Genomic DNA, 15,473 nt, shown 5'->3' on the forward strand with positions numbered 1-15,473 from the left:
TCAGAAAGAAATGCAGAAGTGTTCAGTGCATGGTACATAGGAAAGACTATTTACGTCCAACTTTTTAAAAATATAGTTGCTCAATGCAAGTATAATTAGTTTATGAAGTTATAATATATGCAGAACAGCTGTGTCCTAACAGTTGAATAGAATATGAAAAATTAGAATCTGTGCTACCATCCTAAAAGCAGTCATTAAAACAAATAATATGAACAATAACAGCTATCTGAGCAGGCAAAAATGTTTTCTAAACATTTAAGATACAAGGAAAACAGCAAAACAGTTATAGATAGCTTGAAAATGCATGAATGGGACCTATAGACTTAAATCAATACAATATGAATAATTGTAGCAAATAATTATAAGATTTGTGCTCAAATATAAAAATAATATTTTTTAAAAATATACTTTTAACAGACTGAACCAGTGCCTGTTCCATATGGTACAAATAAAGCACTTCTGAATCTTTACATGAAGGACTTAGAGTCAATTGATGACAAAGATGTCAATTAAATGACAGAGATATTTGAAAATCAATGCCTACCTCTGCCATATCATGACAGTTTATTTATTGAAACAGACTACATATTCAACAACAGAGCAATGAATAAAAAAAACACAGATGTCATGTGACTACATATATACAATGGAAACTTTTTTTCAATCACAAAAAAATGGAACAAAGTCACATTGTTTACAGAAAAAGATATATTAAACTAAACGAAAGATGATCATATTAAGCCAATCTCACAGCAAGAAAAGTTGCCTGTTTTCTCGTCATCTGTAGTTCCATGATTATATACAGATACATAAAAACAAATATATATTGCTATGTATATATATGACATATATATGTTTTATATATGTGTGTGTATATGTTTACAAATATATGTTTTATGTATATATAAACATATATATGAATATATATACATGCATGTATATATATATGTGTGTGTGTGTGTATATATATGAGACATGAAAGGAGAAGCTAAACTGCAAAGGGAAATAATGACAATGGGAGAAGTGAGAGGAAATAGAGCCATAGGAATAACACGGTCAACAAATGTTTTTTTTTGTGTGTGTGTGTGTGTGTGTGTGTATGAAAAGGTCCTCATGCAATACAGTAGCATGTACAATGCATACACCCAAGGAAAACTGAAGAAACAAAAGTAAATAAATGTCATCAGTAAGAAGTACACATTAGATATGGAAGTGGAAAGTAAATTAGTGAAAAAAAATGATATGATAGAAATAAACTTTAGATGGCAAAAATACTAACAATACAATCTTCACAATTCATAATATTAATAGGGAAATAGAGGGTCATATGATGACAAAAAGATACTCTGTTTATAAAGAAGATATTAAACTTTGAAGTGAAAATTCCACACAACAGAGCATTGACATTTATAAGTTAATATTTTAAAAACTGCATTTCTGGCATACTCTGTAGGAACTGAACATGGGGACAAAACCATCTGATGAACCGGATGGCTAAGTTATGTTTTCTCTGTAGGATGTCTTCAGTTGTCTATATATCCCTTGGCCCTGCTATTGTAGCCTTCCAGAGAAGCAAGTAGGCAGATGAGGCAGGTAGATTAGCTTCAGATCTCAGATCTCTCTTCTCTCTTCCAAATCCAACTCCCCAGTCTCATCCTCAGCTCTATAGCAAAGGATTCGTGATGGCCTCTCCTCACTCTCTGCCCCCACTCTTGAAGATTAAGCAAACACTGGAGTGGGAGATGAGAAAGAACCGGCAAGAGTAGAAGGAAGGAAATTATCTCCAAATATATAAAAACCTCTTTCAATAAAGGAAAAAAAAAAACAAAAGAAATTAAATGGTTCAACTGTTAAAGCATGTTTTTGATTATGGTGTAATTAAATGCAAGTGATTAAAATGTGTCCCCTAAAATAATCACAAATATTTTGGAACTTAACAAGACAAATTCCAAGTGGAATCTAAATAATTCATTTGTCAAAAAGTAATAAAAAGGAAAAACTATAAAATCCTTTTGAAGTTAAAGATAAAAATAGTGCATATTAGAATTGATGGATTCTGTTAGTGTTTCAGATGAAATTTATTATAGGTAGTGCTTTCATCATTTAAGAATATACAAATAAAATTGATAATTCATGTTTCCAACTTAAATTAGAAAAAGGAAGACTAAAATTCAAGTGCTCAAAACAATAACGATAAACAAAATTAATCAACTTGCAACTATATCGATCAAAATAAAAAGCCAAAAGGCACATTCTAAGCAATATCCTTCCTGAGTAGATGCAAAATACTTGAAGAAATAGAACTAGTTTAATTTAACAACATACAAAAAGGATAGTCCACTATAATTCCATGAAGTTAACTCAAAAATACAAAGTTTGTTTAACACTTACTAATTATAGTAACAGACTGAAAATTCAAAATTCAAGATTATTTCAAAATGCAGGAAATGTATTATTTTAACTCAACCACCATTACAATTAAAATAAAGCAATCTTTTATTGAGTCACATGTGGAAGGGTATTTCCTGACACCAATTAAAAGTAAACACATAAAATTTACAAAATTGTCACAATGAAATAATGGACTAGAAGCTACATCCATATGACCCAAGTAAGAAGAAATCTCCATGCTACAAAGAAATATTCTGTTCCACACATGGAAGAATTGAAAGCTTTGGGAGGCCACAAAGGCAGTGACAAAAATACTTGCAACCTACACGACAAAGTGAACGAGTGACACACAACAATAAGGCAGAACCGTTCTGACCATGCATCTCGCACAGGAAGAGACTGCGGCAGCACACACCTGGTGTCAAGAATGGTAGCCTTGGTGGGGGAAAAGTGGTTAAGTTTTCTTATCTTAAGACAAACTAATAATCCACGCTTTCCCCAAATCCAGCTGTATACTTAGTGTTGTAGTTATACGTTGGTGCTGCCTCTCAGCCCCATGTTGCCAAAAGTAAGACTCAGACTCAAATTATATTTAAATACAAGAGTTGCCTTAGTCGTGGTGTCTCTATACAGCAGTGGAAACTTTGGCCAAATAGCTAGGCTCTACTATGACTAGATAATAACTGTCTTAGTCAGGGTTTCTATTCCTGCACAAACATCATGACCAAGAAGCAAGTTGGGGAGGAAAGGGTTTATTCGGCTTATACTTCCATACTTCTGTTCATCACCAAAGGAAGTCAGGACTGGAACTCAAGCAGGTCAGAAAGCAGGAGCTGATGCAGAGGCCATGGAGGGATGTTCTTTACTGGCTTGCCTCTCCTGGCTTGCTCAGCCTGCTCTCTTATAGAAGCAAGACTACCAGCCCAGGGATGGTAACACCCACAAGGGGCCTTTCCCCCTTCATCACTAATTGAGAAAATGCCTTACAGCTGGATCTCATGGAGGCATTTCCTCAACTGAAGCTCCTTTCTCTGTGGTAACTCCAGCTGTGTCAAGTTGACACAAAACTAGCCAGGACAATAACTAAAGAAAATCCATTTATTTTTAACCTGTATTTTGACATGTGCCTGGTTACCTGTGCTCAAATACCATGTGTCCCTCTTCTCATACCATTTCCAGTTCCTCCCCACCCCACCCCCTTGCCTCCTTCTCTCCCAGAATGTTTTCGCCTTCTGATATCCCAGCTCTATTTCCTGCCTAAGCCATAGGCCATAGGCTTTTGAATTGACATGTGAGGCATTCATACAATACACAAGATGATTTCTCTACCGTTTAGATAAGACAATGATTCTTCTGACAGAGGGGCTAACAGTAGAAGAATTCCACTCTGTCATCTGACAAGGACAGTAATCAGGTACCAGCGGAAAATGCACAAATCAAGATATCTGAAAGTATCTGTCACAACAATGCCAGTATAAGAAATGTTTGAGGGAAGCATTGTGAAGAACAGGATGACCAGGGGCTGACATATGAAGAATAAATTGTATGAAGTTTGGCTTAGGCAGTGATTTGCATGATCTTGCCATGGGTAGCTAAAATTCAACCTCAACAAACTAACAGCACCTCTGGAGTCTGAAATTCCAAAATCTCAGAAGAAAAAAAAAAAAAAAAAAGAGTGGATAGATGCATGGAGCTATCTGTCACTTACTGTACCCATACATCAGAGTTCTTTATATCTTGAAGACCAGGAAACCATGAAGACAGGGGCTCTTCCTTTATATATCTCAATGTGTGGTAGTTCCCCACATCCCAAACATACTCAGGAGACATCTTTCCAGCCAGGCTATAAACCAGGATGTTTATCCCCCAGATGTTGTCCTTATAAGAGTTGCCTTAGTCATGGTGTCTCTACACAGCAATGAAAACCTTAACTAAGACAGAAATTGGTACCAGGAACTGGGGTACTGCTCTGGTAGACCTGACCATGTTTTTGTTTGGAAGAATGTAGATTTGGGGACTTTGGATTTAGAAAGTCATGGAATGCTTTAAATGGTGCTTAGTGGGCTTTTCTAGTAGGAATCTGAAAGACTGTAGTGCTGAGGGCAGTGTGTGAACTGTGTTAGTCTGCTAGCCCAAAAGGTTTCAATGGAAAAGACTGTTAGTGTATGGACTAGAGACAGTTTTATGGTATTTTGTTGACAACCATGGCTGCTTTTTGCCATTGTCTGAAGAGTCTTCATGAGGCTGAGGTGAAGAGCTTTATATTAATTGCTTTGAAAAATGAAGCCTCAAAATATCCTGGTATAAATTCTGTTGTGTGATTTCTAAAGTTCACACTTATTTTTTTTTCTTTTCTTTTTTTTTTTTAATTACGTATTTTCCTCAATTACATTTCCAGTGCTATCCCAAAAGTCCCCCATACACCCCCCCACTTCCCTACCCACCCATTCCCATTCTTTTGGCCCTGGCATTCCCCTGTATTGGGGCATATAAAGTTTGCAAGTCCAATGGGCCTCTCTTTCCAGTGATGGCTGACTAGGCCATCTTTCGATACATATGCAGCTAGAGACAAGAGCTCCGGGGTACTGGTTAGTTCATCATGTTGTTCCAACTATAGGGTTGCAGATCCCTTTAGCTCCTTGGGTACTTTCTCTAGCTTCTCCATTGGGAGCCCTGTGATCCATCCAATAGCTGACTGTGAGCCCACTTCTGTGTTTGCTAGGCCCCGGCATAGTCTCACAAGACCATCAACAGATTGGGAAAGGATCTTTACCTATCCTAAATCAGATAAGGGACTAATATCCAATATATATAAAGAACTCAAGAAGGTGGACTCCAGAAAATCAAATAACCCCATTAAAAAATGGGGCTCAGAACTGAACAAAGAATTCTCACCTGAGGAATACCGAATGGCAGAGAAGCACCTGAAAAAATGTTCAACATCCTTAATCATCAGGGAAATGCAAATCAAAACAAGTTCACACTTATGAAGAACATTTTAATGAAAATGAGCAAGCAGAGAAAAAATATAAAATGTATGGTTAAGTAATAAAAGGGCACCAGGAAGTGAAATGGAGCTGAATCCTATGCTTAAAGAGATAAACAGATTAAGGGAGTGGGAACTTTGAGGCAAAAATCCCACCCATCTAAGCTTAGGTCCAAGGATAGTAATACACACTTTTTTTTTTAAAGATTTATTTATTTATTAAGTACACTGTAAGTACACTGTAGCTGTCTTCAGACACTCCAGAAGAGGGCGCCAGATCTCATTGCAGATGGTTGTGAGCCACCATGTGGTTGCTGGGATTTGAACTCCGGACCTTCGGAAGAGCAGTCGGGTGCTCTTACCCACTGAGCCATCTCACCAGCCCAGTAATACACACTTTTAATCCCAGGAGACAGAGGCAAGTAGATCTCTGAGGTCAAGGCCAGCCTGGTATAGAGCAAGGTCCAAGTAGAGAAAAGCTTAAGTCCAAGTGCTGTGGTACAGGCTTTTGATTCCAGCATTCAGGAGACAGGGCCATGCAGATATCTGAGTTCAAAGTCAATCAAGGAGCTGGCTTATAGGTTCAGAGGATGGCAGCACCCAACCAAGCATGACTTAGGAAGAACGAGAGATCAACATCTTATTCCAAAGGCAAGCCAGAGGAGACTGGCATCTTCAGGTTGCCAGACGGAAGCTCTCAAAACCCACAACAACAGTGACACACTTCCTCCAACAAGGCCATACCTCCAAATAGTGCCATTCCCTGAGCTAACCATATTAAAACCACCCACGTGATCATAGAAGAAATTTCCCATATCTAGAGAATGAAATGGGCAATAACAACAGACATTTAAACTCTCAAATACACAAGAAAAATACGTAATCTCTCCATGACACATTGTAACAAAAATACCAAAAGGGAAAACGACAAGAAAGAACAATCAAATGTAGAAATAGAGAGCACACAGGTCAGAATAAGATTGTATCTCTCATTAGCGATCCCAAACCACAAGAATGGTGGAGTGAAATATTTTAAGATCAGAAAGTAAATAACTGACAACCAGTGTTGCTTCATAAATCAAAGTTGTCTTTCAAAACTGATAAAGGAACAGGGACATTTCAAGACAAGCTCAAATGGAGACAGTTGATGACCATCAAGCCAGTACCACAGAAGATGCTTAAAGTAACAAAATGATAGAGGAGGAAAAAGTACAAGGAAGGATAAATTTAATTAGAAGAACTGAGGAACAAAGGGTAGCTGGAAATGTGTCTATCCATACAAATACTAGTAATGGAAAAAGAAAAGAACAAACAATAATCTAACAAACAGAAAAACAACCAACAAAATTACAGGAATTAGGGAACAACTCTTAGTAATGGCTTTAAATGTAAATAGGTTCAACTCACCATTAAAGAGATGTAGACTAACTGGCCATATTAAAAAGCAAAGATGATCTGTCTGTTTTGTTCAAAGACACGTAGACCTATAGACTGAGATTCAAAGGATGGGTCAATCAGTCTATCAAGCAAATAGAGACTGAAAATAAGCTGACACAGCAATAGGATAATCCAGAATCCAAAACAAAGTACTCAGAAAAGAGGAAGAACACATTCATAAGTATAATAATTCATCAAGAAAAAGTAACTACTATAAACATGCATACACTGAACGTTAGCATTTTGAATTTTATAACACAAATAGTAGTGGAGATAAAATGTCACAACAGCCCTGACACAATAATAAGAGGTGACTTCAATATTCCATTTTCAACTTAGACTATCCAAACTAAAACTCAAAAAACTTCAGAGTTAAACTGTATTATAGACCAACTAACACATACAGAATATTTTATCAAAAACTAGGGGAAACACATTTCTCTTAGCAGCCAGCCCATGGAATCTTCTCTAAATAAATTGCACTATGCGAGGCAAAGCAGGATGTGACAAATTCAAAAGAATTAAAATAATTTCTTGTATCCTACCATATCATAGCAAGACAACTAGAGAAACACATTGAGAGTGAACAATGCTCTTTTACAAACATAAGAGCCGTCAAAGTAATCAAAAGTTTAAAATATCCCCTAGTCAAATGAAAACAAAAGAAACTTACAGAAATCTTTGGGATACAGCAAAGGCAATCCCAGGAAGAGTGTGTCTTCAAATGAGTACTTAGAATTTAAAACAAAAAAAAAAAAAATCAGGCCTCAAATAAATTAATATCATAAGTCCAGTTTTTAGAAAAATAATAACAAGTAAAGTCCTGGATGACAAGACATAATAAAGATTGGGGCATAAATTAATGAGATGGACACTACAGAACAGAAATTCTATTAAAAAGTTGGTTCTTTTCAACGAAAAAAAAAAAAACAATACTAAACAACCACAACCAAAAAGAATGACAGACAGACAGAGAGAGGGAAGGAGAGAGAGAAGATAAAAAGAAATATCTAACCTAATAAAACTAAACAAAAGTAAGATAGAGAAGAATCAAATATATAATGTTAAAATAGAAAAATGGATGGAATAACTGACTCCAATAAAAGCTGGGGGATCATGAGCAATGACTACAAAACTTTTATTCCCAAACCTGGAAAATCTAGATTAATTTCATCACTATATCAGATTGACAAGAAAATAATTTTAAGAGCATCTGTACTGGAGATGGGAAAAACATCTCTTATATATTTCTGATAAGAATATGAAAGATATAAGCACTTTTGAGAAGAACTTTCTAATATTTAGCTATATAGTTGGTAATGTTTTTACAATTTGATGCAGTAATCCTGTCTCAAAGTATTAATAAATTGCTCATGAAAAACAAAACCAATAACAGCAAAAATATTTAATCGTAATAAATAAATATGGTATTGTATGTGATGAGAAAACATTAAAGAGAGCATTTCTATTGATAAGGAACTGGCCCAGTAACTCACAGTATGAATGAAGTGGTACCAGATACCAACATGGGTGATTGTTGGCACCAAACATTATCTCTTGACAGTACATGGGCTTCTGGTTATGTTTTTAAGTGTAAAAAACTAAAGGTCAGATGTGTCACTTGACAAGCTACAAAATCTTTGTGGAAAGAAAACAATGAAATGAGTATGTATGTGCATGTGTGTGTGTGCTTGTGTTATGTCTCTGTGTGTGTGTGTGTGTGTGTGTGTGTGTGTGTCTGTGTCTGTGTCTGTGTCTGTGTATGTGTGTGTGTGTGCCCCTGTGCTTACACATGCATCCTGGTATTTGCAAAAATAATAACCTGTGATGGAAATATAAAATATATAAAAATATATAAAAAATGGAAATATATAAAATATCTAGTGGTGTTGGACATAGGAATCCTGGTTAGGAATTACTCCTGATAATGTCAGTTTGCTGTATACTTTTATTCTATCATGTTTTTACATATCCAAAAACAAGATCAAAGAAAAGGCAATGCTAATAATACAAAATGAATAGAATAAATATATTTAACTGTATAATAAGTTACAATCAGAACCACATGGAAAAACGAGTTACCTTGTATAATTGAGAAACAAAGTATTATTTTGATGATCCTTGACAGGGTAAATTCTAAAGACAAACAAAGCTATAAAGAAATCTTATGTTATCCTAGTTTTGATACTTTTATATGATATGGGGTAAGTTTAAAACAGAATTGTACATAATGTCGAGAATATTGCTGGGAACAAGAATTTTTATGTAAGATTTTTAGTACTGGTGAGAGTAATTGATGAAAATTATAGCTAAATTTTATAAATAAAATATAAATTGAGTAAACCATTTCTGAAATGCATGCGATGTTCTATTTTTATAATATTGGAAACAATAAAAGGTGACACATGGGAAGAAGACAGCACCCTAGATACTTTCCATCATCTTCACTCTTGGTCTTTTGGTGTTATTCAGTGCCTTTTCTTTTGGATAGGGGTCGGACTTACTGCTCCACTTCTGGTGCACAAGTCAACACATCAACAAGAGATCAGATTACAGTTATTTCTGTTTTAGGAAGAGGAATTGCTTCTTCCTGTTCTCTCCTGCTTGCTACTGTGGGTTGGATTCCTTCTATCAAAAAGAGGTAAGCTGAAGTTCCAAGTCATAGTAACTCAGGACTCAACCTGATGAGAAAGGGCATTGCTGCAGGCGCAGCGAGCTGGATTGAGGTCTTACAGTAAATGTCAAGGAAGTCATACAGAAGAGGGTAGGAGCCTAACTGGTTTAAGTGATGTCTGTACAGAAAGGTGGCCATGTGGTCATAGATGCAGCTGTGGGAGTAGTGAGATGATGAAGGCAGAGAATAGAGTTAGGTGGCCAAAGCCAAACACACATGTACAGATTCCTGATATGCCAGTGGAAATAACACTTTGTAGGTTTCTAAAGAAATGTACCCCTCCTGACCTCTTCCAGTGAGACTCTTAACTTCTAGAACAAGAAAAGAACAAATATCTTGTTTTCTTTTTTAGTGACCTAGTTTTCAGTATTTTGTCATGACATCCCTTAAAACCCAATATGCTTGCTCTGATTCTTGACCCACAAAAACAGAAATAATATGTTTGCTATTCTGAACAGCTGAATTGTAGAGCCACTTTCTATAACCTAATAGTTAACAGATACTTGTGTTGCTTTGAACTAATTTGTGGGATAGTACTGTTATATTTATGACAGTTCTAAAATTTAAAAAAAAAAAAAAACCTGAGGAAAGTTTTCTCTGTTAAAATGGTGTTTCCTTGAGGGAACAAGGAAGAAATGGAGATTGAGAGAGGACTGTAACTTGTGGTCAACTCTAGAAGCTGTCATGTCAATCCTTGAATCGAGTTTGATCCTCAGGAGTGTCCATCCAAATGCTATGCTTTATAATGAAGAGTTGAAAATCAGTTATGTTACTTATATCAATATTAAACTGCAAGAGAAACATAGACAATATTCTTTATTACAACTTAAAATATGACGTGGAAAAAATTCTGTCTAGTTACATTCCTTCTTTATAGAAGAAAACAAACTAACAGACCTCTTAAGTGGTCATTAATACATCAATGCATCTTGATTCCAAGAGGCAGGGAGGTTAGCAACTATTTATAATATATAAAAAACTAGACAGGTTCAGATTGAGACTCTCTACCTGTAACAACTAAAATAATAAGAAACATAAGAACCAATAGTTATTGCTGTGGCTTGATTGTCTGGATCACCTCTATCTATGTTCAATGCACTTCTGATTTGATAGTATGTTAAGATGGAGACTTGGGCTATTCTTAAAGTTTCCTGTTGCAATGATGCCATGAGGGCATTACTCTCAGACTTCCAGCCACCATAAGTGTCAGTCACCTAGTGTGGGGTTAGGTGGCTATGGTAGCCCTAGCAGAACAAGACAGCTGTCCAAAGACCACAGATACTACATGTGATGACCATGATGACCAGAGCTGTGTTTTCATAGCCGCATGCTCACCATCAACTTTGGAACTCCAAAGCTGATCTCACTTGCCATCTCAAAGTTCCAGGTCTACATAATGTCCCACACCAGGATGAACAGTTGTGTTCAACAGCATCAGAGTACGAAATTCCTACCTTAACTGTTGTTGTATACTACAGCCTCAAGTTTGGAAAAAGGAGACTGAATTTTATGAAGCTACAGAACATTGCTAAATTGAGATCATTATTTCATAGCCTTGCCTTTTTATGAGGTTGTTCCCCTTAGGCCACTCTCATGATCATGTAACTGATGCAACTCTACTGTGGAGCCAGAAGGCGGAGAGAATGGGGAGCTAGTCCTGAGAAAGAGCAAGATAGGTCCAAACCTGTAAAATTGCTATTGCCGCAGCAATAACCTGTCCTGAGATAGGTAGGAGTAAGACTGCTTCCTCCCTGCTCTGGGCTTGCATGCTCCAGCACATGTAGCCTTGTGACCAACACACACACACACACACACACACACACACACACACACACACACACACACACTGCCATCCTTGAGGTAGTCATGTAGCCTGGTGGCCAGGTGACAGGTTAAATGTCCTCTCTCCTTATAAGGAGCTGGAATGCCTTATCAAGCAGCTGGAATGCCTCCTCTTGCAAATGAAGCATTCCAGCACCTCTGCCCTAGCCAATGATATACACACCCCAGAAAACCCCTACCCAACCCCCAAGGTTTATACAGACCCTGTCCCCTGCTGCCTGCCCCCCATTAAAGATAGCTGTTACACTGAAAACCATCTCCAGAGATGGCTGCTTCTCTCACATTCACACCAATGGATATCCTGCCTAACCCACCTGCCCTGGCTGAGCTTCAGGCCCTCTGGTCCAGCCCAGTGTGCAATGATGCCTATGTGCCCCAAGGGAAGAAGCAGACCAGGAGCAGCACTCTATAATGCCTAGAACTCAAAGGGTCCTTGACATAAACATTTATGCACCCCATAACAGTGTTTCAATTTGGGGTACATTTGTAAAGAGTGTCCAGTGGTCCAGTGGAGCATGCATGAGGTCCTGACATCCTTACACACAAAGCCTTGCTTTCTTCACCTTCCTATCGTTTTTGCTGTGGGTCATTGGTCATTTATTCTTCCAACCATAGTGTTCGTATTCTTCACACATGTGGATTCTTGGAAAGAGATAAAGTCAGGTGGGTGAGTGAGTATTTATGTGAGTATGTGTGTGTTGGGGGGGGTGTTCATGTGTTCCTGTGTCTGTGGGGGGTGTCTGTGTGTGGTGTATGCATGTTTGTGTGGATGAGGGTATCTGTGAACACATGTGTAGCAGTCAGAGGCAACCTTAGGTGTTGTTCTTCAGGTACCATTTACCATTCCTCCATTGCTTTTTAAAACTCTTTTAATGGGAACTATAATTAGATTGGAGCTCACAGAGGGGTAGAGCCTGCATGGACAACAGGTTCTAGAAACCCACCTTTTCCAGTCTGGGATTACAAACATACTCCACTGCTTGCTTTCCCACCTAGCAACACTTGGTCCTCATGTGCACAAAGCCAGCACTTTAGCCACCGAGCCATCTCTCTAGCCCCATCCTCATTCAAGGGAGAAGACCCTGCCTTTTGGCTTCAGACTCAAGAATTTATGAATTTCGATTCAGATTTTCTAGTGCTAATGGTGACTTGGCTGACACAGAGCCCCTTCAATGCTAACACAAGAGACTGTACTTTAACTTATTTTTTTTTAAACGCTCTCCCTGAAGATATGAATTTCAGCTCTTGCGTTTGAAGTTTGTAGTACCCAAATGGGCAAACAGAAAGACAGCTTGCCAATACCAGGAACATCCTATCTATTTCATCAGTGCTAATTGCCAACTGCTTCACAGTCTCTGCCACTTCCAGGCCAGGACAGTGTACTTTATGGGTTTGTTACATTTGGATCGGGGCCTAGACTTCCAGCCAGTATGTAGAAAGAAGTAAAGTGCAAATTCGGGATAAGCATGTGTTTGCCACTGTGAAAGTTCTTTTCTCTGTCATGGGAACCAGCATCATACAAGACTATAGGAAACTGTATACTTGTAGTCAGAATTATTTGATTGTTTTACAGACTCCATCCTTGAAGATCCATTTGCTTTTTTCTTCTTTTATTTTTTTGGAGAATTTTATACATAAGTATTGTGTCTATATCATTCCACACCTGAGTGTATTTGCATGTATATGTGCATGTGTGTGCATGGTAAGTCTTTCAGCACACCATCGCTATTTTGGTTCCATTCCTCTACTTTCCAACTCAATCATAACCCTCAAGTTCAACACAACATACTCCTTTCTTTTATGATGGAGATACTGAAAAATACATTTTATTTGTAAGGTCTGTCATATTACATGAAGTGATCTATGTAAGCTTCTCTACTGAGAATGATTTAAAATGGTTAGAGTAACAGACCCATAACTAAATATGGCCACTCTGCCTATTGGCCTCAGATTAGAGAGAAAGAATATGATAGGATTAGAATTCACTTACCTAAATACACACATCTCTTCCTGTGCATTACCCAATATCCACACACATTTATTATTCTTGAATGTTGAGCTAATTTGCCGTCGTCATAATTGTTATCAGCAGCCTGAGCATTGATGGATTTAATATTTTATGGAACAAATTAATCTCACTTCTATTCGTGTTCAATAATAAGCTGTGTGTTTGTACTGCATAATTGGAAATCTGGAAAGACACACACACACACACACACACTATTTTAACTTGTTACCAAAAGAAACCATGAGACGAAGCACTGATTTTACATGTCCATTAAAATTTGTAGAAAAAATTGCAGATATTAATGTAAGAAACCTGAACCAAACACAAACAACTCTGTTATTTGGAGAGGCAGATAATCTAGCTCCCCAGCTGTCAACAGATATTCTACCCTAACTATAAGAGAGAAAAAGAACAGTGCCTCTAATGCCTTCGAGGAATAAAAGGCCAAATGTAAATGATTTCAGAAAACCTCCTTTTCAATGCTGGAAGCAGGGAAGAAGGCAGGCACTAACCTGAGTTTTCAGTGTTTTATTTATAGCTTGGAACAAACACGAGGACGAGAAATCCAGATGCACAGCACTGTTGCAGAATCATTTCACTGACACACAAAACACTGGAAAGATGGATCAATGAGTAAAGCATTTGTCATGCAAGCATGAGGATCTGAGTTCAGCTCCAGGAACTTAGGCTAAAAGCCTAGCACTAAGCACTCATCTAGCAATGAAGAGGAGGCTAGTGGAGACGTGTTAAATCCCGGAAGCTCATTGTCCAGCCAACCTATTTGAACCCATGAGCTCTAGATTCAGAGAGAGCTCTTTTCTCAATTGTTAAGGTAAAAAGGAACTAAGGAAGATGCTTACCCTCAACCTCTGGCTTCAGCACAAGCACACACATGCATGCATATCTACCTGCAGAAAGGGACACATACATATAGAGACATGTACATAAACAACATACATACATATATGCATACATACATACATACATACACAGAGAGAGACTTCTTACTTCTCTCACACACCTTTAAAAGTATTAAAGCCCACTCCATAGGCTAGAACTCACTGGTACTGTTAACTGTTCAAAAACCCTAAGACTGTTATTCTGATAATACACATAGTATTAAATTGTTTCCTAAGTACTGGCCTTTCTACCCATAGACTAATCCCTCATCAGGAAAGCTTCTTTTTGCAGTGGATGGCAACTGACACAGAGACCAACAAGAAGTCAATGTGCCGAGAATAAGAAAGTGTGTTGTGCTCAACTCTAAATGAGAGAGAGCTATGTTATACCTGCTCTCCCCAAAGCTCAGAGATCATTGTGGAAGAAAGGGTCAAAAGGCAGTAAGTGCCAGAGGTAGTGCACATTTATAGTGAACCAGGATCTATGGTAATTGTACACGTGAACTCACAGTGGCAGTGACTCCACAGACAAGACTTACATGTTACTTATGAAGGCAAATGTATTAACTCACAGGCCCATAGTTCTAATTACCATCCATGGGAAACTCTTTCCTGTCAAGCCCATAACTTAGAACACCAGGTATGTCCTTTCTCTTATCCCTTTGGATATATGCATACATAGTAACTCTGTCTTATAATCTATGAGTTAAGCAATATAGAGAAAATATGTATTGAGCACTATATGAATTCAGACTATCTTGACTGAGAGAGACAGTCAAGAAAACCATTGCTTTTCCTACCCTTGCTTCCCTTGTGGCAGTCCTCAATTGTGAGAGGCCTTAGCCCAAGCTGACATCTGCCCAGTTTAGGTGTATACTCCAACAGAGTCCACTTCCCTAACAATTCCTGCAACTGAAGCCTGACAGGGCACCATGTAATCCCCCAAACAATCACTGAGGGCTTAAGACTGTGATACCCTCCTTGACTAGGCTTGTCATCCCTTGAGCACAGACTGCCTTTAACCTCACTTCAAAAAAAATAAGCACCACGATTCAGACTTGGTGGCTCACCCAGGGGAATCCTACTACACTCTCCAGAATAAGGACAATAGCGTTACTCAACTCCTCTGCAACTTCTTAACATGTTTGAGGCATTTTTCCCCCTCTGATTCCTTTGTTCTGCCCTCTGCTGAAGGCCTGTACTCCTTGTCTAGATGGAAATCAATACAAATTTAGC

The sequence above is a fragment of the Mus caroli genome, unplaced genomic scaffold (assembly GCF_978045245.1).
Source record: "Mus caroli unplaced genomic scaffold, Mus_caroli_1 scaffold_9, whole genome shotgun sequence".
NCBI classification, from domain to species: domain Eukaryota; kingdom Metazoa; phylum Chordata; class Mammalia; order Rodentia; family Muridae; genus Mus; species Mus caroli.